This window comes from Tamandua tetradactyla, chromosome 8 (genome assembly GCF_023851605.1).
Source record: "Tamandua tetradactyla isolate mTamTet1 chromosome 8, mTamTet1.pri, whole genome shotgun sequence".
Classification (NCBI taxonomy): domain Eukaryota; kingdom Metazoa; phylum Chordata; class Mammalia; order Pilosa; family Myrmecophagidae; genus Tamandua; species Tamandua tetradactyla.
Window position 1 is genome coordinate 117,401,343 of NC_135334.1, and position 25,400 is coordinate 117,426,742.

The 25,400-nt window shown below is 36.3% G+C and overlaps 1 long non-coding RNA gene and 1 pseudogene across 1 annotated transcript in view; one reads left to right on the plus strand and one right to left on the minus strand.

The window, feature by feature from the left end:
* LOC143643761 (uncharacterized) overlaps positions 1–25,400 on the minus strand; it is a 313,677-nt gene that overhangs the window by 274,595 nt on the left and 13,682 nt on the right. The window lies entirely within an intron of this gene.
* LOC143643760 (nucleolar complex protein 3 homolog) lies at positions 3,079–6,107 on the plus strand (annotated as a pseudogene).

Genomic DNA, 25,400 nt, shown 5'->3' on the forward strand with positions numbered 1-25,400 from the left:
CATGCAGCTAAGGCAAAACTGAATAATGGAAGCTCCCTTTCCCTTATTCTGCAGCCAATGCAGACCTTACAAATGGACCATGGTACTCTTTCACACTTGGCACAGACGTGGCCAAACTTCTTAGCTAGTGTTCTAGGAAGCCACTGATAATTAATCAGCACAGGTAAATGAAATATACCACCTTTGTTCTTTCTGAGTTGAGGTATTTAATAGGTCATATTTCTAGATTCTTAGTTTTTCAACAAGTTTTCCATGCTCACTACACTCAGCCCATAGCCACTTTCATGTGTAAAAGATAAGTTACACAATACTATATAAGATAAAAGATGATATGGCTATTTAAACCACCATCTGGTTCAAGTAAATTTTTAACCTAAAAAGAAGTGATAAAAAATTTTAAAAAGCCATTCCTAAATTCCCAACAGGTGGGCTGCTTGAGAGAAAAGCATGAAACTTGGTTCTAATCCAAAGAAAGAAAACTTTAAGAAAGATATCTAGAAGAAAAAAAATTAAAAATTCCAACTTTGGTTGGTAAATGTTTTTTTTTCCTTCTATAAAGAATGTAAGGTAGAAATAAAGATTAAGTTGCATTTTAGTAGGAGAAATTCAAAGGGTTAATTTAAAATACATGATTAGATGCATAACTACTCTTCTGAGAGAAGTGAAGGTTATCTAGAAAGACTGCAAAATAATTACAAAGTGTTGAATAAGGTTTTGAAAATAAAACCATAGTATTTTTAATCTATTGCATGAAATATGGAGATTTTATTCAACTAAATTATCTGTGTGAGATTGTAGCAGAAAGCACAAATAAAAGTATAAAAGGCAAAGACTATAAGTGAGTCCTTGCCAATTTGGACATATGCATATGGTCTGATCTGTTTATAGAATGCACAGATCAATAATGGAGCAGCCCGAAGTCTCTGGTTGAGAGCCCAGGATAGTTTTACTTTTCAAAAAAAGTAGTAAGAAACATGGTTTTATCTTTTTTCTTTCAAAATACTAATAAACTTGACTTTCTTTTCATTCAACAGAAGGAAAGGAAGACAGAAAAAATATTTTCTTTTAACAATCCAAAAAGGTCAACGAAGTATAAAATGTCAAATCTACAAAGTTGTATAAATGTGAGTGAAACATTAAATGTTAATGTTGTCCTTGGTTGTATAGCTTCCCAGAAATCATGTACATTTCCAATTATGCCGTAAATAGGACTGCACGATCCCACTTGTCATCACAAAATGAATTGACTAGGCATGTGGTTGGGGTCATCATTAGTATTGAAGTAAAAACCAAACAGGAAGGTAATTTTACTCATTGACTGTGTCAATTGGTGTAGCTAAGTGAAAAGACATCAATGATCAAGAACTTTGGCGTCAAGTAGATGTGGTTTGGGACACATCAGCTCCGTGAGCCTTGGCTTCTCTATAGGGAAAATGATATGATGATACTTTACTTGTAAAGTTAGTGTGAGGATTAGAATAATTATTATTTTTGCACAGTGTCTAGCAAAATGACACTCTTATATCGAGCTCTACAACCGAACCTGCATTTCCTTCTAAAGCTTTCAATTTCATCAACCTCTCCTTGTTCCCTTTCCTGTAGTGTCACAGGCCTTCTATCATTTTCTTTAGTAACCTGTGTGTTTCTTCAACTCTGATTCTTTGCCATTTCCGTTGCTTGAACTGTCTCTTCTTCTTCCCCCTTCCCTCTCCTTCCACTTTGGCCAAATTCTACCATTCATCTTTCAGTCTTGACAGGATATAGTCCCACACAGAATATGTTAAATTCATTTGTCATATGAAGCCAGAATACTTGATCCTTTACCTCTCAAAACTTATCACACTTTAATCACTTGACTTGCCTTTTTCAATTAGATTGTAAGGTAGTTGAGGCTGGGGACTATTTGCCTTGTTCACCAACACAGCCTTCTTTCAGTAATCCAAGTACTGAATAAGTTACAGCCATTCTAATCACTGTACTATATATATTTCTACAGTAAAGTAAACAACTGAAAGTGGGCTTTGGAATTAGCAAGATGGGGGTCTGAATCTTTAGCCTACTACTGACTAGCATGAAAGTTTGGCCAAGTAAAGTCAAGCCCTTATTTCTTCAATTATAAATATGCAATAATATCCATTCTAGGTGTGACTCTGAGGATTTAATGAGAAAACCTATGAATATTGTTTATCTTAAGGAATTATTATTGATACTATTCTTCTGTGAGCTAAAGGAAGTTCAGATCTCTGGTAGTATAGACTGCTCAAACTTTTGAAATAAATCAATTTTGGAATAAAGAAACTTGGTCTATTGCTAAAGCAATGTATTTGAAGTATGGTTCATTACATCCCACCAAAGTTGCTTCCTAGAATTATGTTAACAGAGATGATTTTCTGGGGCTAAAATTTTATTCTGGGCCTTGCATCAGAATGCATATGATGCTAAGGTGGATATGACAACAGCTGAATTTAAATTGGAAGCTAATCCAAAGTGACGGGCATGTCCAATTTGCAAGTCAGACTTGAAAGCCAGTCTTTCAGAGGTCTGCATCCATGACAAGTGCACCTGATGTGCACCTCATCTTGCCTCACCCCATTTGGCATGCTCATTAGATAATGTCACTCGGGCAATGCACCAGGGAAATGGCTCTGGAAACCCACATTACTTTGGCATTTTGCATGATCCAATGGGAGAAGCTCATACTAGCTTATGACATGTCCTTCCCCTTGGCTGTTTTGCAACCTCTAGAGAAACAGACAGGGATGGCTCCATAATATTTATATGGGAATTGCTGGAGAGTGGCCACCTGGTTTTAAAGAAGCCTGTGAGGCTTGTCTTGAGACCACTGACATTACAGGCATGGTTACTGCACATAGGTGTCTACTGGTGAAGGAGGCATATATAAACTTCACCATGAGGGAAGTTCCCTTCTCCCACTTCTGGTGCGAGAGGATGGGGAGGGGAGGCAGCTTCTGGCTTGCAAAGTATCACCACATCTGCATTTAGGTATGCTTTACTGGATTTTAGATTATCTCTACTCCTGGTGAAACTGTTGGGCCATGATTCCCTTCAGATTTGAGGATGAAGGAAAGAAGAAATAAAAAACAGATAGCAAGCTTTCAGAAGTTGCTAAAAACTAGTAAGGTCATACTTGAAAACAAGCCAAAAAATGAGCAATTTAAACAACAAAGTACTTCCACGAAGTATGGAAAAGAAGAGGAAACTAAAGCAAGCTGTAAAGTTGCTGTCTCTAAGAAGCCCATGCCATTGGAAGAACCAAAGGAAAACCAATTAGGTAAAAGGATTGAGGAAAAGAAGAAGGGGAAGCCCTTCCTTTAGATAAGACAGATGAAGATGACTTACAGCTAATGAAGGAGTTAAGACAAAGAACATCTTTTCTAGCAAGAGATCTTTTTTCTAGTTAGTCTGTACATGCCAAGAAAGAAAGCATGAGAGCATCATAGAACAATATGAAAAATACCAAGAACTATGTAAACTGCACCAGAGAAAGACCTGATTCACTTGCTTCCTATCAAAGAGAAAAGTATTAAAATCCCACAGAACAGGGAAAAGTCAGGTATTGACAGTAACAAAGATGAAGGTCAAGAAGAAGAGAAGGCTCATGAGGAAGATATAATTGAAGAGCCCATTTGAGAGTTGACCATAGAAGAACATTTCCTTGAGAGGAAGAAGAAACTACAGGAGAAGAAAATATATATTGCAGCCTTGGCATCTGCCATATTATCAGATCTAGAGAGTGATACTTAAAAATTGAAAGAATTCTGTTCCATGCTGTTGGAACAGGATCCTGGATGACTGTTACAGTTTGAAAGCTGGTGATAGTTTCTCTGATGGAGTTATTTAAAGACATCATTCATTCATATAAAATCTGAACCCTAACAGACACAGAAAAATCTACCAAGGCCCACAAAGAAGACCCCAAATTGAAAGAATTTGAAGAAGGCCTGGTTAGCCAATACAAATTTTATTTGGAAAATCTGGAGGAACTGGTTAAAGACTAGAAACAAAATTGAAGAAAAGTAACTTAGTTTCCTTAAAGGCATGTAAAGGACTGGCAGAAGTGACTGGGAAGAGCCTGTGTGAGCTGTTGGTGGCACTACCTCATTTTAACTTTCATAACATCATCATAGTATTGATTGTCTCTCTCATGAATGACATGTCAAAATAGATATCTGAAATATATTGTGAAGCAGTGAAGCAGTTCTTTAAACAAGATAGATTAGGCCAAGCTTCTCTTGATGTAATTAAAGCAATTTCTGGTTTTGTGAAGGACAGAAATTATGAAGTAAGGCCTGAGATGTTAAAGACATTCTTGTGCCAAAGATCAATGAAATAGAAGTGAAAAAGGACACAGAGGACATTAATAAAACAAAAAAAAAGTTTATGATTTTCAAGGAAAAGAGAAAAACTCTATCAAGAATGCAGAGAAGATGGAAGAAAGCAGAAGAGAAACTGGAGTGAGAGCTTTGGGAGACAGAAGCTTCAGAGAGTACAGATAGAAAATGTAAACTGTACACAGAGACTCTGAACATTGTGTTTGTTATCTATTTCAGAATATTCAAGAAGGCCCAGAGGGCACCTCTCCTGCTTGCAGCTCTAAAAGGTCTTGCCAAATTTCCTCACCTTATAAATTTTTTAATGATTTATTAATAGTTCTACATACTCTTATTGAGTCTAGTGAGTTCAGCTACTTTAGAAAGCTTTCACTGTGCCCACACTGCTTTTCATATTCCTTCTGGCCAGGGTGATTGCTTTGATTTTTCTAAAGCTCCTGGAATGTAACATACCAGAACTGGAACAGCTTTTAAAAAGGAACTTTATTAAGTTAAAAGTTTATGGTTCTAAGGCCAGAAAAATGTCCAAACTAAGGCATCCAGTAAAAGAGAACTTGACTCAGGAAAGGCCATTTTCTGTCATGGAAAGGCACATGGCTGGCTTCTGCTTCTCCTTGTTTCTGGTTCCATTGCTTCAAGCTTCTGAACCCAGGAGTTTTCTTTCTAAGTGCCTACGGGCCTTCATATAGCTCCTCTGAGATACAATCTGGGTTCTGGCTTGCTTAGCCTCTCATGGGAAAACACATGGCAATGTCTGCTGGGTTCTACCCATGTCTAGGCATCTGTTCTCTGTCAGCACTCCAAGTATCTCATCACCAAATATCTGTATCTCTGTCAACTCTGAAGCAACTGTTCTCCAAGTGTTTGCATCTGAGTTTTCTCCAAAATATTTCCCCTTTTAAAGGACTCTAGTAAATTAATCAAGACCCACCTTGAATGGGTGGCATCATATCTTCATCTAATCAAAAGACCACACCCACATTTGGGTGTGTCACACCTCCATGGAAACAATCCAATCGAAGTTTCCACCCTAAACAACAGGTCTGGTCCCACAAGATTGGATCAAGTTTAAAGCATGGCTTTTCTGGGGTACATAATAGTTTCAAACTGGCACAGTGATGTTCTAAATATTGACCCAATGAAGTTCTGTACACATCTCTATAAAACACTGTTCAAGTTACCAGTGAAGGTGTTGATATTGTTCTCCAGTGCCTTGATGTCATGCTAACTAAGCAGAGTGAAGCAAGTTTCTTGCCTTCATCAAGCACTGTTTCACTCTTGCTCATCACCCTCTTTCAAATGCAACAATAGCAAGTAACAGAATATTGATGCCTACCTTCCCCAAAACAGATGTGTTGCTTTACAATGAATCTCAGAGCACTGGGGTTTTCCTCTCTGAGTTGGGTAAACCTGAGTACTGCAATACAAGAACACTGCTCTTTGGGAATTACATGCAATGTGGAGACATTACCACCCGGTAGTGGAGATTTGCAGCTCATCTGATTGCTGGAGTACCTTCTGGAAGCTCTGAAGATCTTAAACAAGAGTTAAACCAAACCAAAGACTGCTGCTGAAGTTTTTGAGACCTATAGTATGGTAACAATGACTTTCAATCCTCTTGTTGAATCTTTGTGCTCCATCCAAATAGAAAGGTAAAGTTTTAGAAGGGGATTCATTTTTGAATGAAGATTTAAATCAAAATAATCAAAAGACATTGTAATGATTGCTACTCAGTTGCCTCTGGATTTTGCATGAACTAATGAACTAACCTAGTCTGACCTCAAGAACTAACCTAGTCTGACCTTTTTTTTAAAGAACAAGTGTTCATCATAGCTACTTTCAAAGAAAATCTGAATGTTGTTCTAGTATATTTGAAGTTCATTGAATTTTTTGACATCCTCTGGAGGATAGTGGGAAGAATTACTCTAGGGCAGAAAAACAAAGTCCATGATGCTCACCATTTTGTTTTAGGAAGAAAGGATACCCTTGAGGGTCTTTTCTTTCTTTTTCTGTTTTTGGTACAGGTAAAATGCCTATTATCATGAACATAATTATCAAGGAGCATTTTATATAAAAGCTGTTCCCATAGTCTAGGAATGGCCTACGAAATAACTGTTTGGAGAACTTGGTTATGAACGAAACAGCTGTTTTGTCTGCTTCCTAGAGAAAAATTCACCTTGACTAAGTTGAATTAGGAAGAACCAAATCAGAGGATCAGGACTTCACCTTGAGAAGCCTCTGTGTCCTCATCCTTGTGGCAGAAACTCCTCTTACACCCACAGAATTAACGTGCCATTTTGGGAGTGCACATGAAAACTCAGATGGGAATTTCCATTATAAGCTTTAGAGAAGATTTATCTCTGAAGCCTTAAATCCAAACTGACATTCTAGAGGAGAGAAGTTTCTTCCCATATCTTCCCATCTCCCTGTACAACATTCAAGGACCATCCGCCACCAAGTTTCAAGGAGGGGGGACTGCTTACTTTCCAAGCAGAGTCAATACTTTAAAATTTAATGTTTGATCATCTCTTGGGATTACATCTGTACTACGAAATATATAATCAAAACTACAACTGAAGAGTCTAGAAATGATTTGTTCTATATCTTTTTCAAGACAAAAAGAAAATTATATAAATAATTGTATTTAAGAGACTGTTTCAGGGCTATGCTCAACCCCTTCCCCTTATACTGACTTAGGTAAGTCACAGAGAAGAAAGAAAGTTTTTGATGTTCTCAAAGTATTTTGGTCTCAGGGACATAGACATTTGCTTTGTCCCTTGTATTTCTTTGGCTTAGTTAGGGTTACTGATAACCTCTGGAAGTCTCTTGACAGCTTATAAATACTTTTAAACACATTATCTATTTAGTCATAAAGAATACCCTGTAGAGAGCAGAGGTATTTTCTCCATTTAGAGTTAAAGAAAGTGAGATAGGAAAAAGTTAAAAATGTTTACCTCTGATCGCACTATAAGCACATAGTAGGACTACCTGAAGCAAACTCAACCTAATGTTTTCCAGGAGATAAAAAGATAAGACTGAAACAGATTACAGATTCACAAATTGCACACTGACCTCTCTATTAGCTTTCAACAATGAAGACATCAACTACTATTCTTGTTGAAGATCTGCTGTGGACAAGGCTCGGCACAAGGAATAGCCTTGTACAAGATAAAGTCACTTTCCTCAAGGAGCTGACATTCTCAAATGTGTGTATAACTGTGCTAGATTGCTAACTGCAGGAATGCAATATAGCAGAAACAGAATGGCTTTTAAAAAAGGGGAATTTATAAGTTGCTAGTTTACAGTTCTAAGGCCAAGAAGATATCCCAATTATAACAAGTCTATAGAAATGTCCAATTGAAGGCATCCAGGAAGAGATACCTTCGTTCAAGAAGGCCAATGAAATTTAGTGTTTCTCTCTCAAGTGAGGAGGCACATGGTAAACAGTCAGAGTTTCTCTCTCATCTGAAAAGGCACATGGTGAACAAGGTCAGGGTTCCTCTCTCATCTGGAAGGGGACATGGCAAACATGGCGTCATCTACTAGCTTCTTCTCCTGGCTTCCTGTTTCTTGAAGCTCCCCAGGAGACATTTTCTTCCTTCATCTCCAAAGGTCTCTGGCTGGTGGACTCCGCTTCTCGTGGCTATGTCGTTCTGCTTTGCTCTCTCTGAATCTCCCTCATTCTCCAAAATGCTTCCTCTTTTATAGGACTCCAGAAACTTATCAAGATCTGCCCAAATGGGTGGAGACATGTCGTCATCTAATCCAGTTTAACAATCACTCTTGATTAAATCACATCTCCAGGGAGATTATCTAATTACAGATTCAAACATACAGTATTGAATTGGGATTATTCTGTCTTTATGAAATGGGATTTAGATTAAAACATGGCTTTTCTAGGGGACATACATCCTTTCAAACCAGCACAATAACCAAGTAATAAAGCATGTAGAAACAGGTCAAGTTATGTAAAAATATGAATAACCCCTTATATCTGCAGAATTTTTTCTAGCTTTTAAAATAATTCCATACCTAACTCTCATCTCATTTTCACTACACCTTGACAATCAATGGTCTTAATAAGAGACAGCTGCCATGTCTGAGGTATGTGGGTGCTATGGGGTTTGGGTATTGACTGGCATGCAGATGCTATATTGCAAATTATGGTATATGTAAAATTAACTGAAAGTTACAAAAGCATGGCAAACATTTTTTTTTTCTTTCTGCTTACCTAACAATCTAGAATAAATATTCTAGGACAAATCATGTAATTCTATATTGGAAGAAAAGATTATAAGCTCATTATTGGTTCATTGATAAAGTCAAAGCAGATTTTCCAGTGATGCCAAGAATTTCCCATTATCCCCATTAATTTTTGAGCACTCAAGATGTTCCATACATTTTTCTATATATTCTTTTTTGTAAGGGAAGTAATTTTGGACTCCCTGCTATCAAAATGGCTCCTTTTGTAGACTTCCACTTCAACATTTTGCTGTATACCTATATCTCCATCAGATATGGTAAATTGCACACATTTGTTTAACCCTGAAAAAAAACACTGAAACTAACAAAATATTGGCTCTCTCTGAAGTTTGAGTTTCTAATGAAGATCAAGAAAGGTCTGTACACTGTGACATGAAATATATATTCTATTGTCTATATGGACACGTAAAAACACAAACACATGTGTGTTCTACAACATGATATATATATATATATATATATATATATATATCATCTCATTTTCATTTCACTGTGTATCTCATTCTGAGACTCAGAATCACAAAGATTTTCATGACTGCATTCAGTCTACCAGGTATTAAAAGCAAGAACCTGCCAAACCACAACCAGGACAATCCCAGCCAATCTTAAAGAACAAACACCTACAACAATATATAAGAATCCACAAGGGTTCCATGCACTGGAGTAACTTTCCAGAAACCTACAACCTCCAGAAGGGTCCCTGGACCTAATAAGTCCCAAAACCTAGAGGGCCTATCCTCTCCAGAACATCAGCTAGTTTCATCTCCCTACCCCATATTAGTGACAGACACCCCCCACCAAAAAAAAAAGAAAAACCAATAACTTTTTTTTGTTGTTGTTGATTTGAAAACATAATCTATCATCAGGTCTGTTTATTATTTGTTACAAGTTAACTTTCAAATTATGGTAATGATGCAGATGAGAAGAAATATATCTCACCTGAGTTCCTGAAAACATGGTATTGAAAATAAATGGTAATGACAGTTTCACAGTGTAGTTAAGCACTCATATTCAAGATTAGAGAGTCCTGGCTTCAAATTCTCATACTTTATTGATTCAATAGTGGTCTGCTACGTAAAATGGTCTGGGTAATCAAGGCAGTAGTATCTGTTCATGTGCTTGGGTGATTTTACTCCTCCTGTTCCTCTGCCTAGTATTCATTACTGGTAAAGCTGGAGGGAGAATTGAATGCTAAATGCTTTTAAGGTCTTTTGAATTCATTGATGTCTTCTTTAGAATTATGCACTTCTAGTAAACATAATCCCAGTTTCATGTTTCTTATGAGAAGAATACAAGGCAGTAAATTGCCATCACAGTGAAATTTGTGAAAATTATATTTTAGCAACCGGTTGTTGCAACATGACAGGGTAGAATATGATTCATATACGAGTACTATTTTTGCATTATTTAAATTTACTCTAGAAGGACCAATATCAGCTGTGGCATAGGCCAGTTGACCATTACTGGATTAAAGATTTGGAAGTAAAATCACAGAGAAAAGTCACAATATGAGAACTTGGTTCTTTCCAAGGGGATTAAAACCATCTTCTGTCAGTTCTGAACAAGGTGATAAAGATTTATTTATTGCATCGGGATTACTCCCTCATATTTCCACATTTTAAAAATGAATCTCATTGCTCAGAATCAAGCTGTATAGGGTTTCTTCTGTACATAGTTGGGCCACAACTAATTTAAACAAACATTGTTTTAAGGTTTTTGAGGCATTTTTCCATTATGCTTTGGCCAGCTGCCCCAAAATCTGCTCCCTGTAGGCTGTCCTATCGAAATGGGCTATGAAAAACAAGAACACTCCTGTACTCTGAGAAGAATAAAGCTTGGGGATTATTTCCTCTGCTTTATATCACATTGTGCCCCCCCATATTTTGGGAAATGATGTCCTTCACAGCATTTTTTCCCCATTAGAAGGTTGTTTACCCCAAATGCTACAATTGTGGAAAAAGTGCTAGAATTTGGAAATAAAAGCCCTATGTATGACTTCCAGGATCCTTTGACTTGGCTACATAGTAAACTGACTTGTGGAGCTCCTGGAAAGTATAAATGCCCAGATGTCATCTCTAGAGAATCTGGTCTACTGAGTATGCGATGGGACAAATGTATCCCTTAGACCCCTGAGAATACACAAATAATTTATTAAACATGCAAATCCCATTAGAAACTACCATATGAAAGTTTACTTAAAAGGCTTAATTCTTTATGAAATGTAATACATTACTGAGGTGTAAAAGGGTGGTTCAGTTTATTCTTTGAACTAATTCATTCATTAATGCAGAAAAATCACTTAAATCATATTTCTACAAAATAATCCGTTTAGAAATCCTTTTCCCTACATTCTCTAATGCAATAAAGATAGACTTGGTCTAAAATGGCAGCATTTATATGGAGCTTTTTATTTTTAGTTCACAAGATTACAATTAAATGATGAAGAATATCTATTCAAAATTTTGCAAACCAGGAAAAATATTTACATAAAAGAAATATTTAAAAAAAAACATCTTTTCTATAAAACTGCTACTATGCCTATCAGTCTAATTCTAAAGATGTTAAAGCCTATACTTTATTTATTAATTCTTTATTTATTTGGGGTTACAAATGAGGTCACTTGGGTATACAAAATTCATATTTCTGGTTGCTTGGAGCCAGAGTCAAAATTCAAATACCCCCAGATAATGAAATAAAATGCATGCTCTGGTCATCTTTTTAGCAAAAATGAGCACTGCTTATAAAATCCCTCGTTTGATGAATTAATAAGGGAACTACCTGCATCCTATTCTTCTAGGATAGCATTGCAGCCTGGCTCCTTCTCAGCAAAAATTTGCTACTATTTTTGGTAGTGAGTTTAAGTCACACCTGTGTCTTTCCAAATTGACCTCTGCCAGTTTTGTGAAAATGTCTTTCTCAACAGGGAGATGCATCATTATTTCTATCTAATGTAAATGCTTGTTTCAAATCAACCTCCCATTCTTAGAACCAGGAGAACACCTTACCCTGACCTGTATTTTCTCATGACAGAGACCCCTCCATATTCTTCAGCAAATATTATGAATTCCCTGACTTGGATCTTCTCATGAACCAGCCTACTATTTTGTTTTGAATAATAATAATAATAAAAACAGTTTGTCAAATAGCCAGAGTTTCAAGTGAGTCTCAATGATTATCCATCTTCCTCCTTTTTGATATTCATGTAAACCTTGATTCCCAGCAAGGTTCATTTTTTCTCCCTCACCAGGATTTGAAATGCATCTCTCATGAACTTTTTTGGTTCCTTTTCAACATATCACTTGCATTGTGTCAAAAAGCCACACAACCTGAGTGGCTTGTATTTTAAAATAATCTTATATTTTTGATCCTCGACTCATGGCTCAATATTTCATCTGCTTTATCTAAGCATCTTGATTTATTTTAGAGAAATAAATAAATCAGGTTTACAACAATGTTGTGATGTGCCTCTGTCTTTGTTTGGAGGCAGGGATGGTGTTAGTCACATAAAGTCTCAGGAAGAATCAGAGAAGTCACTTGAATCCGTTGAGCTAGAGTTGTCTCCTTAAACTCATTCTATAATTGTGGAAAGAAGGAAATAGAAGATGGAACTGTTGCTACTTCATGGCTGATTGTGAGCCTCACATCTTTCAACAGAGCGGATATTGACTCTGTTGAAGGCTTCCAAAAACCATGTCTGTAAACTACCCTGTCAGAAACTTCTTTGAGCACACATCACTGAATGAAAGCACTATTCACAATAGCCAAAAGGTGGAGACATCCCAAATGCCCATCCACTGATGAATGAGTAACGACATGTAGTATATCCGTTTAGTGGAATATTATTTAGCCATATAAAAGAATGAAGTACTGATGTATGCTATAAAGTGGATGAATGTCAAAAGCATTACACTAAGTGAAAGAAGCCAGACACAAAGGATTACGAACTGTGTGATACAATTTACATGAAATCCACAGAATATGTAAATCCATACAAAAATAAAGCATATCGGTGGTTGCCAGGGTTTTGGGGAGAGGGTATAGGGAATGACTACTTAATGGGTATGAACTCCCCTCTTGGGGTTATAAAAATAACCCAGTCTTGAAGTAGAAAAAGTAATAATTTACACAACATTGTAAATATACTAAGTGCTACTGAATTGTAGTTTAAATCATTAATGCTTAATTTTATTATATGATTTTCACCTCAATAAAAACAAAACCAAATATATGACCTGTAACACTGGCATTGTTATTCTAATTGCTTTCAATAATATTTTTGGACACTGCCTTGAACCAGCATTCTCTGCTCTTGCATTCGATGGCACTCCTGACATGGTCCCTGGAAAACTGGCTTCCCAATGAAAAGGAATTTTCAGAAATATGTTACATTCAAGCTTTTTGAATGTTAGAAATTTACAATCTTAAAGAACAAAACCTTACATGTTGCTATAAAATTCTCTCCCTTGTTGAGACCTAAAAGTGCTAGTCCAATTATTTACACAACTGGTTGGCATGTTCAGAAATGCAAAGATGTGTCAGAGTACCTGTTGTTGACACAGCACCACTCACCTCATAGAGAGATGACAGACTTGTTCTAATGGGAGGTGGCAGCAGAACCTATTTGAAAGAGCAGTTGTTAATTCTACATATGCTAATTGAGTACAACTATGCAATCAGTCCAGAGAGGGAAACCAAGGGGAAATCACTGAAATTATCCTCAAAGAGTTCACAATCAAGTAAAAGGTGAAAACATATAAACAAACAAATAAAAAAACATTTTTTAAAAGTAAACTCACAATAAAGGCAGTTTTAAGATCAAATGGTTATCATAGCCACATACACACACGCGCGCGCAAACCAATGGAATTAACCCTGTGTGTAGGGGAAGTTGTTCAAGGAGGGTTTGGATTTGAAGGAAAAACAGGAATATATTAGGCAAATATACAAAGGAATTTAGAAGAGAAAATATATTTTATGAAAAAACTTAGAAGCATGGAAAATTTGGGGGCATTCTGGAAGACTGTGCTTTCCAAAGAGAGCCACCACAATATATTTTGTCCACCACAATTTATTTGATAATGTGAGATTGACATTCCACCTATTAGAACTTGGGTCTAGATCACATCTTGAATCTGCACAAGCCTGCACTACGAAGGAAATGATGCTATGTTACTTCTGAGGTAAGGTTATAAGGGTCACATAGCTTTTGTCAGGATCTCTTGGGATGCTTATTGTTGAACTCAGCTATGATGAGGTGAGACAGCCAAGCTGGAACATGTCAATTTATCTGTCAACAAGCACGTTTGAAGTCTCAGCCACCTATGAGCATTTTAACTGTTAGACCTGAGATTGGGGAGGCTTTAGAGATGACTCCACTTCCAACCACCAACTGGATACAAAAACATGAGACACCTTGTGTAAGAACACCTACCTGAGCCCAGGCAAATCCTAGAACCATGAGAAAGAATGATAAAATGATTGTTTCTGGTTTAAGCTACTAAATTCTGGGTGATTCATTTATATAGCCACAGCTAATTGAAGAGTTATTGTGAACCCTCTGGAGAGCTTGATTTCACATTAGCAAGAATTTTTTTTTTTACGCTATGGTCCTCTTTGGAAATTTGGTGACACCTGTGGACTCTTTCTCGGAATAATATTTTAAATGAAACAACTAAAATGCATAGCATTACAAATAAAATAATTGCTATTGCTATTTAATTATCAAATCTTTTAAAATTATGATATAAGATTATATATGATTCTTAGTGCATTAAATAACATCAATCAAGAGTTTAATAACTATAAGTTCAATGTGATGACTGTAAATCATATTTTGCAGTATATGACATAACTAATATGTTAGAAAATTTGATCTTTTTTGATAGAAAAAGTCATAGGTATTTTTAATGCCTACATTCATAATTAGTGGAAATGGTAAATTTCAATTAGACATGAGTGCAAATAAAATATTTTTTTTCCCTGTCCAAGACTAAGGCCCATGAATGCTAAAAGGCACATAGTGAGAAGTAAGCCAGCTGGAAGACCTTGCACAAAAATCAGAGTATAAGCAACGTTATTGCATTATGTAAACCCAAGTTCATGAACTTGTTCCAGTTACATGGCCTTAGAAAAGTCATACCATTCATCTAAAACTCTTCCTATCTGCAAGATGTAAATAATGCAACCTCTAGGTACAAAGAATATTGCCCACATGATTTGGTGGAACTTAAGATAAAATACTATCCCCCTGCTTTATAATCTGTACAGAATTCTTATAAAATGAGAAGGGTCAGTTCTCTCTCTTATTATGTAATATTGCTAAATTCAGTTCAACAGGATATACTCCTTGTTGGTTATCGTGTATCCTACATAACTAAAATCTAGGACACAAGTCTCACTCATTTCTGAGGCCACAAGCAACTCATACACAAACACTCTGTCTTTGCAAGTCTTTTAAGGGCAAGATATATTGGTTTTGGGTGCTTTGGATCAGAGCAATAAAAACATACCAGAAGTGTCACATGTTGTTCCTTCCCAAGAATAAAGGTGGGGATGGGGTAGGCATGGAGGCTGTTACTGATTGCTCTTGTGACTTATGTTAGTGAGGCCAGTTTCAGGATCCACAGTTTATATTAATTTTGTGTGACATTCCACACAATTACTTTCACAACTGAGGTTTATTTGGTTTGGGTTTTTAATAGCAGATACAGTCTTCTACTGTTTTTATTGGACAAGAAACTTTGAGACAAGAAGATCTCAAATTAAATTACTTTTCTATTGTAGATGTGATATTTTAAGCACCTTTGTAGGGTACTTAAGTTTCCTAAGAAAACATTTCTGCCCATCTGAAGTAGGATTTCTAAAACAAAATGTTACTCTTCTAAGATGTATACTTTAATAAACCTGCTGCTTGGTACCAAAACTAAATTATTGAGGATCAAAAAGGCATATACTTTCCCATTAAACAAAGGCATCATGATCTAATTAATACCCCCTGCCTCTGGTTTTATCTGCTCTATTTGCTATCAGTAATTCATTTCTATAAAAAGCAAGATAGTAAATACTTTTCATTTTGCAGACCATATAGTCTCTATTGCAACTACTCAGCTTTGCCATTGAAGCCTGAAAGCAGACCTAGACAACAAGTAACAATTTAGAAAGGTTAGGTTCCAATAAAAATTTATTTATAAAAACAGGACATAGCTGGGTTTGACTAGTGGGCTTCAGTGATAGTTTTAAACCAGATATTCATTTATGTATTTTCCAGTAAAACCTCTTTAATAGCTTTCCATGTGTGGGGTGATTGGGTACTATATTACCTAATACTCTTGAAAATAAGAAGAGGTACAATAAATAATTATACCAAGATGCCAAGATGGCAAAAGTAAATTAGGACAGTTTCTGGCAAAGTGAGACACGGTTACACTGCCTGCAGCATATGGGATGAAGTCAAATATATTAGGTGAGAATTCCAGGTCCTTCTGCTCTGGTACTGATCTTGCCTTTTTTGGCCTTTTGTCCCAGTATGCAGTCCCCTTCCTGCACATTTCTGAACTTTTCTTCGTGCTAATTCCTCTCTTCTTGGGATCTCCTTTTTTTCCTTTCTTTGTCTAGTTATGTCTTCCTCATCTAAGACTCTTCAGATATCATCTGTCCTGAGAAGTTCATCCTCACATCCCAAACCCCAGCCCTCCTATCAATTTAACATTAACTGCTATTCCAGCACTTAACAAAATGTAATGCAATTATTTACTACCAACCCTGACCTCCATCTTCTTTCCTCCCTCCCTTTCCTTCTTCTTTTCCTTCTTTAAATAGGACATAGGGCGAGAATGGGATTGCTATCAGATTTTTTTTTTTTCTGAATGTTAGTAGGTATGCAATACTTAATATGTTTCTGAGAAAATACTCTTTGGCCTGCCTGTTGCAAGCATCTGCTCAAACTTACTTCAATAATATGGGGTTGATCATATTAAAGGCATTTTCTTATCTGTAAGCCCTGCCTCTGAGGCATAGGAACCAGAATTAGAAATGCTTTGGAAGTAAGCGGCTACTTTACCAATAACAGTTTGCATCATGTTTTCCAATATGTGCACATCATGTTGGTGCTTCTTGGGGGGTTCAGTTTTATTACTTGCTCTTCATATTAACTGCCTCTGCTTTTCTTCATATATTGCTAATGATGATAAGTCTTGCAGTACAGTCTTTTATTATTTTCCAGTTCAACTACACAGAAAAACTTAACAAAAGTCTTTGAGATACAATTCTAAATTTTCAAAAGAAACATGAAACTGCCCAGTCTTGAGTTGGCCTGTACCTCCTTCAATTAACTGTGACCAGAGAGGGGCAGTTTTTATGGGATGAAAATGATTTTGATGGCTCATTCCTACAGGTGGCTGCCCAGGGTCACATTCAAAGAAAGGTGGCCATGACTAGACCACCACCTTAAAAGATTTCTAACATTTTTTTTCAGTTAGAAGCAAAATTGACATATAAACTTTGACATATAATAATTCTAAATTCATCATTACAAATGCCATTCCAGGCCAAAATCAGCACATCAACTCAACTGAGTTTTTGTTAGTTAATAGAGAAGACCTATAATCTGATCTACTAGTATTATTATTTGGCATGTTAGCAGATGCTTACTTCTCCTTCTTTAACTCCTTTTTTAATGCTACTTTAAATAAAATGTCTCTTTCCCTCCAGGAGATTGACCTCACCCAAATAGTATAAAAACATATTTCAGATATGGAATGATAAACTCATATAGCTGCTACAGAATCTCTGTAGAAATGATTGATTTATTCTGTAATGGTATTCAAAACACTGGACTTAAAAATCATATGCATTTGTATCCAAAATAATAAGACAGGTGTTTACATGTGTACTGTAAGCTAGCTTATTGGAAGAAAAGTTCTGAAGAAGAAACAGTAGAGCGTGAGATAGAAATAGCTATTACTACACAGAAACTTCTGCAACTTTGGACATGCTAGTTCTAAGACTTTTGAAATCCCATTTGTAGGTAAAAAAAAATGATGTTGATATTATATATGTGGGAAATGTATATGATGCCATATGACTTTTAGTTTCATAAGAAAACCAGATGTTAATGGAATTAGTTCTGACATTTTTGGCTTTTAAACTATATCTTAAAGTGTTAGCATTTTATCTTTCTTTTATATCATAATAAATGTCTTAGTAGACACTAGTTCAGACTCACAAATGTACTATTGAGTAGAGAATAATATAATTGTTAAGCTTAAAGTTATTGCTAGACACATATTTAGCCAAAACATGGATGCTGGCTTTTTTTTAGGCTTGTTAAGGGCTTCTTTTGAGGAATAGTAAAAGTTTGGCTTGTCTTGATGCAGGCGGCCTTGATAAGAAGCAAAAAGTACAAGATCTAAGTTGCAAAAAAGGGGAGGCTTAGAGGCATTGCACCCCAACGATCAGACCATACTGAGTGTCTCAAGAGGCAGCTTTACTCCTATTACCCAAAGCCATGCTAGCATCACAGCCAAGGAACCCATAAACTAAAGACTTATATTTGAGCCATATGTAAAAGATGCTTCTCCTATTTGCATCACCTTATATCTAAGGTCTGTAATGATCTTATAGCTACATTTAAATTCCAAATAGAATTGTGCATAGCCTCACTATCAGTGAGGCAGCACCATTGGCAAATTTTTCAGATTTCTTGCTATAATCTGGAGTCTCAGGTATAATATTGCAGAATTATACCAAAACTCCTGAAAGGTAGCTTCTTAGTGTATATATGTATTCTCCAAGAGGGGATTAATTCTGAAAGAATGAGTCTACTTGTACAGAGTTCATATCATTTAACAATTCAACAAATATCTTTCATCATCTACCCTGTTCCAGGTGCCAAATCAAATATTTATTTGTCAAAGTCCTTATTGATTTCCCTTGAAATTCCTGCAAGGACATCAATACTCTCAGAAACCCCCCATATTTTGGATGATTGCACAATGTGGAATGCATGGGTCTTGGCTGGGAAGAAGTAACAGGCTTTGCACATCCCCATTGCTGAAGAATTGATGGTGTCTGGATATAATCTCTGCTGCCCAAGAATGTGGTCATAAAATAGAAGAAACGGTCAATGATACTTTGCTCCTTCTATAAGCTTGGGGATTGTTGCAGAAGGCATATGAGTTGTAAATCTATAACATATATTTCACTTGCATTTATTTATTTCAATTATAGAGATTACTTAGTCAATAAATAAAAATAAATGAATTTAACATTGTTTTTACTTCACCTGGAATTCAAACTGCTGTCAGGGATTTCAGTTGTAAGATTCATGCTTTAAGTCTCTTTTACCCCAGAATAATCCTGTTGGAGTAGCTCTGGATAAAAGTATTCAAATATCTAATTCTCAACTAGAGAGATACGTAGCTGAATAGGATTGCTTGCCAATCCAATTCAATGGAAGTGGGACCATAGTCCAAAACCTTGTTTCAAATGTTTCTCTCACACACATACACACACATACTCACTAATATGTTTCACACCTGCCACTTTGAATATATATCCAAAAGCATGTTCAATTTTCCTTTAGTAACCAGCAAAGCAGAAGAAACAGGGAGGTGCCTTAAGAAAAGACAAGGAGCAGAGATGTACTCATTCATTGGAACCACCAATCTCTAACAACATGCCTTTCTAGTTATTAGAGTAGCTTATCCTCAACTGTTGATTTTTTAAAATTTATCCCTATTCAACTTACTTACTAACAGTACTCAACATCTTTTCTTATTCAAGTTTCTGTCAATAGAAATCTTTCTGTAAATACTTATAGAAACTGATGATATTTAGAAAGAAATCAAGAATAGAGAATGATAAACCACAGACTAAATGAAGAAATGACCAGCATTAGCCAAGAAGATACATAAATTGCCTTCTTTTCCCATGCATTTTGTTTATCCTTTCCCTTCTGTCTCACTCTCCTCTCTGACCCTTCCCTCAAAAGCACAAATCATCCTCACCATAACCACTACTGGAGGTAGCTAGGGTACCCAATCTTAACTCCAAAAATTGCAATAAAAGGAAGAGAATTAAGAGCACCCTGCCTGTGACCCTGTATGATATTAACTTCTTGGCAAAGAGCCATGATTGACAGTAGGAAGTTATTCTTTACTAAAGATTTCCAGCCAATAAATATAGAAGAATAGAATTAGAAAATCACCATTATGAAAACTTTAATGAGACAGCTGATTCAGACCACAATCATCAGTGGGTTCTAGAAGCATTTGGAAAGACGGAAAGGTTCGGCCCTCTCCACTGAACCCACTGATCAGACTTAGCATCTCTCAAAGTAACACTGATGACCAGATGCATATTCTGATAGGTTGAAATACGTGTTACACAGTATCATCTATAAAATATTCTGGTGACACTGTTGAACCTGTATAAAATCAAGCCTTTGGCTTTAACTTCAAGTTCATGAGAACTACTGATTATCTGAATAAGGTATAGAAGAGAGACCTTTAGAATTTACTTTCCTTTTTTTGTTTTTTTTCATGGGCGGGCACCAGGAATCGAACCCAGGTCTCTGGCATGGCAGGTGAGAATTCTGCAATTGAGCCACCATTGCACTTCCCAGGATCTACTTTGAACATGTAATAGGAAGGAAAAATAAACTTGGTTTTGTTAAGAGCGCTGGGATATTGGAGTTGGTTGTAAGACACAGCATAACCCAGGATAGTTTGAATAAATACATTGCCAAGGTTATAAAGCTTGGTGTTTATTTGAAGCAAAAATTAAAAAGGCAGCTCTATTGCCTCCCCAATGTGCTTTACCATAACATCTATTTCCTAGATGCAAAACACTATCAGAGCACATGAAAAATTTGGATTAATAATGATACCTTTGCCAATTCTCTAGCAATATTAATGATGCTCTGCCCATTTTTATGGCTTTGTTTGTATCCAGTCTCCTTGTGAGTCTCTATTAAGGTACCACCTAGAAAAAATGATGATCACTATAATGAAAATTAATTAATACATTTTGTTCCCATGTCACTCTTTCATTATAAGTTTTTCAACATTAAACATGAAAAATTCAGACGTTATCTTCAAGGAAGATATTATATCCTTAAAAAGGATTAGTTCTAGTAACCAGAATTCACCTTACTGAGTCTCCAACTGACTTTCAAACCAAGGCAAATGTCATTTCATTTCTAGGTTCTGTGAGTTAACTAACTTAAAAGGCTGTTTCCATACAAATGCTTGTGAAAATTCTATGGTTCCCAAATATTACAAATCCATGGATTCATGTACACTGAAAATAAAGGTGATCATGGATTTTTAGGTTCTTTTTCTCACAGGTTTATATATGTGTGCACAAAGTGTGTTGATAACTTGCAATAAAACATATTCTGTGTTGCACTGTATGGTCTGTCTTGATTTTTGTCATCTAAAAACTTGTCCATTTGTTATCAAGTAAGTGGAAACTATATTTTTAAGGTACTTATATTTCATACCTTAATGACAATATTGCATCTATTGCATATGTCCCAAAGATTGTCCATGAAAATGTATTTTTTCTACACTTGCATTAACATAGGATTATAGCAGAATGTTGAACCAGTTTTAACCAACTTGGAAGCTGTTCTTTGCTGAAAAGCTATTCTCACTTATTTAGAAATGTTGTTCCCTCAAGGAAACTAAATATCACATCCAAGACATCAACTTTCACATAAAAAGAATTGGAAGAGATCTTGTATTTCATGCTGCTAAAAGCCATATGTTAATTTCTTCATTAAAATATGGAAATTTCTCTTGATTAACCAAATCTCCAACTTTTTAGTTGTGATATGATGAATGTTTAAAAAAAACTATCTTCTCCAGGAGTTGGAGACTTTTGTGTGCAAATTAATGACTACAGAGGTAATTGTTTATGAAGCAGCAGTTATCCTACAATGCAAGTGAAATTTCCACACCAACATGCTTATTAACCTTTATTTTTTCTTGAGTAAAGAATTTTGGACTACAATAACATGTTAAATATCTTTACTTAAGGCAATGAGCCATTTTTAAGAAAGCTACCATAATGGTTAGGTTCATGCGTCAACTTAGCCAGGTGATGGAGCTCAGTTGTTTGGTCAAGCAAGCACTGACCTTACCATGGCTGAAAGGACATTTCACGGCCTGTTAATAAATCAGAAGGCTGGTTTATTAAATCATCAGCATGTTGGTTGCATTCATGGCTGATTACATCTACAGTTGGCCAAGGAGTGTGCCTCCTGTAATTAGTGACATTTAATCTGATCAGTTAAAGGCTTTAAAAAAGAAGTCAGAAGTGAGGATTTCTCTCTTGACTTCAGCCAGCCAGCATCTCCTGGAGGATTCACTGGAAACCTTCACTGGAGCTGTGAGCTTGTGTCCTGCCCTGTGGAATTTGTTCTCATGCACTCCCACAGTTGGTGAGACAATTTTATGAAATATTATATTTACAGATATCTCCTATTAGTTCTGTTTCCCTAGACCCTGACTAATACAGCTACCAAATATTCTCTTATGTAAAGAACACTGCCTATCCAGAGGGCAATACCTATCAGAAGCCATAAAAACACATATCCCAGCTATTTCACTTGAAGGAATTTATGCTAATGAAATAGTTTAGAGTACACACAAAAATTTCATTATAAGTATGTTCATGCAGCATTAAATTTAAGTACTCAGGAAAAAGGTAAGATACTTTCTGGAACATCCATGCACATAACTACACAGCAGGTTATCCGAGCTCGCTGAATGTCAACAAACTTGACTGTTTGCGAGATGGGCAGAATAATAAGAACTACTTCATAGAATTGGTGTACAGGTGAAATGAGAAAATGAAAATAGTATTAACACAGAGCCTGGCTTATAATTAGTGTATAATTACAAAGTAAATAGAGCCCAGTACACACTGTATGTCCCCCATTTCTTCAATTTATACCCAATAGGAAGTTCAAATATTTAGACTCTTCTTCTAAAGGCCAAACATGAGACAATCCTTGGATTGCTAATTAGTCTCATTCACAATCCTCCAGAGTATTCAGGTTTCAGAAAAGCTTTTGCCAAAATGAATATGGTGACTTGAGATTTGAGGCATAATATTCACAGGTATGGAAAACGCATGCTGTGGCACATGCTCTTGGGCAATTATAAAGTGGTGTTTCCAGTCGATGAGGAGACCACCCAGAGAATGGATGGAATAGTTGGGTGTGAGGTGGAAAAACCAAATCAGGATGTCCAAGAGCCCAAGACCTATGGAGCTCTTAGGCATCAGGGCCTGTACATTGGAGCCTTTCTCTAATATAATTACTTAATCCTCAAAATAACACTGAAGGTTAAGTATATTAGCCTGTTCTTCAAATAAGGATATGGATATTCAAAGAATTTCAGAACCATGCCCAGGATTGAAAAGCGAAGAGGAGGAGAGGGACTATCTTAGTTTACTAGGTTGCTATGAGAAATACTACATAGTGGGTTAGCTTGAACAATGGGAATCACTGCCTCATGATTTTGAGGCTAGGAGAGGTCCAGAATCAAGGTGTTACAAGGTGAGTCTGTCTCCCTAAAGCCTATACTATTCTAGCTCCTGGTGATCGCTGAGATTTTATTGGTTTGAAATTTGTCTCATGTCACAGGGCGATGCCTTCTTCTTTCTCATCAAATGTCCATGATCCCCTGCTTCTGACTCTACCCCATGACTTTCTCTCTATAAGGTCTCCAGTAATTTGTTTATGACCTTCCCTTATTCAGTTGGGCCAAACATTAACTAAAAATAATACCTTCAAGATATCCTATTTACAGTAGATTCACGCCCACAGGAATTTAAGACTAAAAATTAAGAATATATCTAAAGCAGGATATTTAATTTAACCTACCACGGGGACCAGTATTTGAATGTGAATCTATTTAAATCCACAGGTAACTTTTCCTTAATGCCTCAAGCTGCCAAAGCAACACGGTAACAAGGAACAAAGTAGGAGCAAACCTCAGGGAACATTTCAATAGTATCCTGGAAACACTGTCTTTATAAAGAGTTCTTTTTAGAACTTACCGAGTTAAGTTATACTCGGAGGAACTGTTAGGGGTAAATGTTACCTCTGAATTTACACAATCTTTCCAGCTGGATCTATAAAAAGTTTACTAAATTATGGCCAAGGAAGAAAGTTATGGTGTTCAAAGAGTACAACGTGTGACTTCAGATTTAAAGGTGTTTGAACTGATTCTTGAAAGTACTGAAAAGATAATTTTACATATTGTAACACACACCACAAAGGTGTACTTCTCTTTTTCTACCTATTTATTTCATAACTAAGCTTGAAAATCTAAACTGCACTGCTTTTTGATAACATCAAGCATACATAGTGAATTTTCAGTGTAAGATATGCGTGGCTTTGCGTAAACCCTAAGATCACAAATTTGTCCATCTTTCTAACCTATTACTATAGGTTATAGTAACCTATAGTAATCACCTGCCAATTATAGTTAGTTCAATTCATTAATTGATCCCAGAGATGTTGCCAAAATAATCTTACCTAATGTCTCTAGTTTCAATTTATGGGATTCAAAATCCCACCTTGAACTTAATATGTTCTTTTAGCTTCAAATATTCAAAAGATTTCAGTGAATATTTTTACAACTCTTTGGTAACTCGTGAATTAATTTAACCAAAGCATAGTTATTCCCCCAAATAAATATTCCCATTGTTTACATATACATCAATGAAAAAAAAACAAACAGCTACGGAAACACTTTTATTTCTGAATGACGCCCTGGTGTAGGTTCCTTTAACCTTTCAGGAACCTTGCAGGTACTAGGAGGTAACCTGTGCCCTGGGTCTTTCTATTGAATGTGTAGCACGAGCATTTCACAGAGAGGTTGATGATCACTTTTCACAGTGGCATAAAGAAGAAATAAATTTTACAAAATAGGAAGAAGCAATTTGATTATGGGATTTTATTACATGCGCCCCAGCATCCTTAGCATTTCCTAACAGAATTACACAGAAACTCCTTAAGCTCCTTACTTTGTGGGCATTCAAGTCCTCCACGTACCAACAACAAGAATGTGTGAACTTGTGTATCGTACTATCAGTGATCTTGAGCCCGAAAAAAGGAGACATTGTAAACAAGTTGACCACAAAAAGAATGCAAACAAATGGAGGAAAAAACACAAAATATTGTAAACACATTGATCATAACTAGATATAAACAAACTGACAATAGCATGTTTTTGTAACAAGTGATAACTAGACATGATGCCAGAGTATGATACAGACCGACTTGATGCCAGCCAGGAGGGCGCTTCCTGTAAAGCCTAGTACAGACACCTCTTTGATGAGCATCAGGTCGAAGTAGATTGACACCTGGTCGCTGACTCCCACCTTCTAAGTCTGTGCTGTGCTGCAGAGAACCTCACTACCATTCTCACTGAAGCTCTGTGGCCACTGCCTGCCACTGTCAGCTTAGGGTCCTCCACTAAATACCACATTGGACCTGGCTCCCACGTCCATTCATTACAGGTACCTCCCTGCAGTCCAGTGGCTCTAAGGCTGATGATGGACTTTAGAGACTCTGGTGTCCTCCACTTTTAAATATATTTTATGCACTGTCCTGGTTACTGTGCATTAGGCATATTACTGGTAGCTTGAAATTAAGCAAGCAAGTAAATTGCATTGAGCGTTCAAACTGGACTCATGTCAGATCTGCTTTCAAGTGCTCAATTTACTTGAGATTTCAGTCTGCTTTCAGTTTGTTACAACTACATTAAC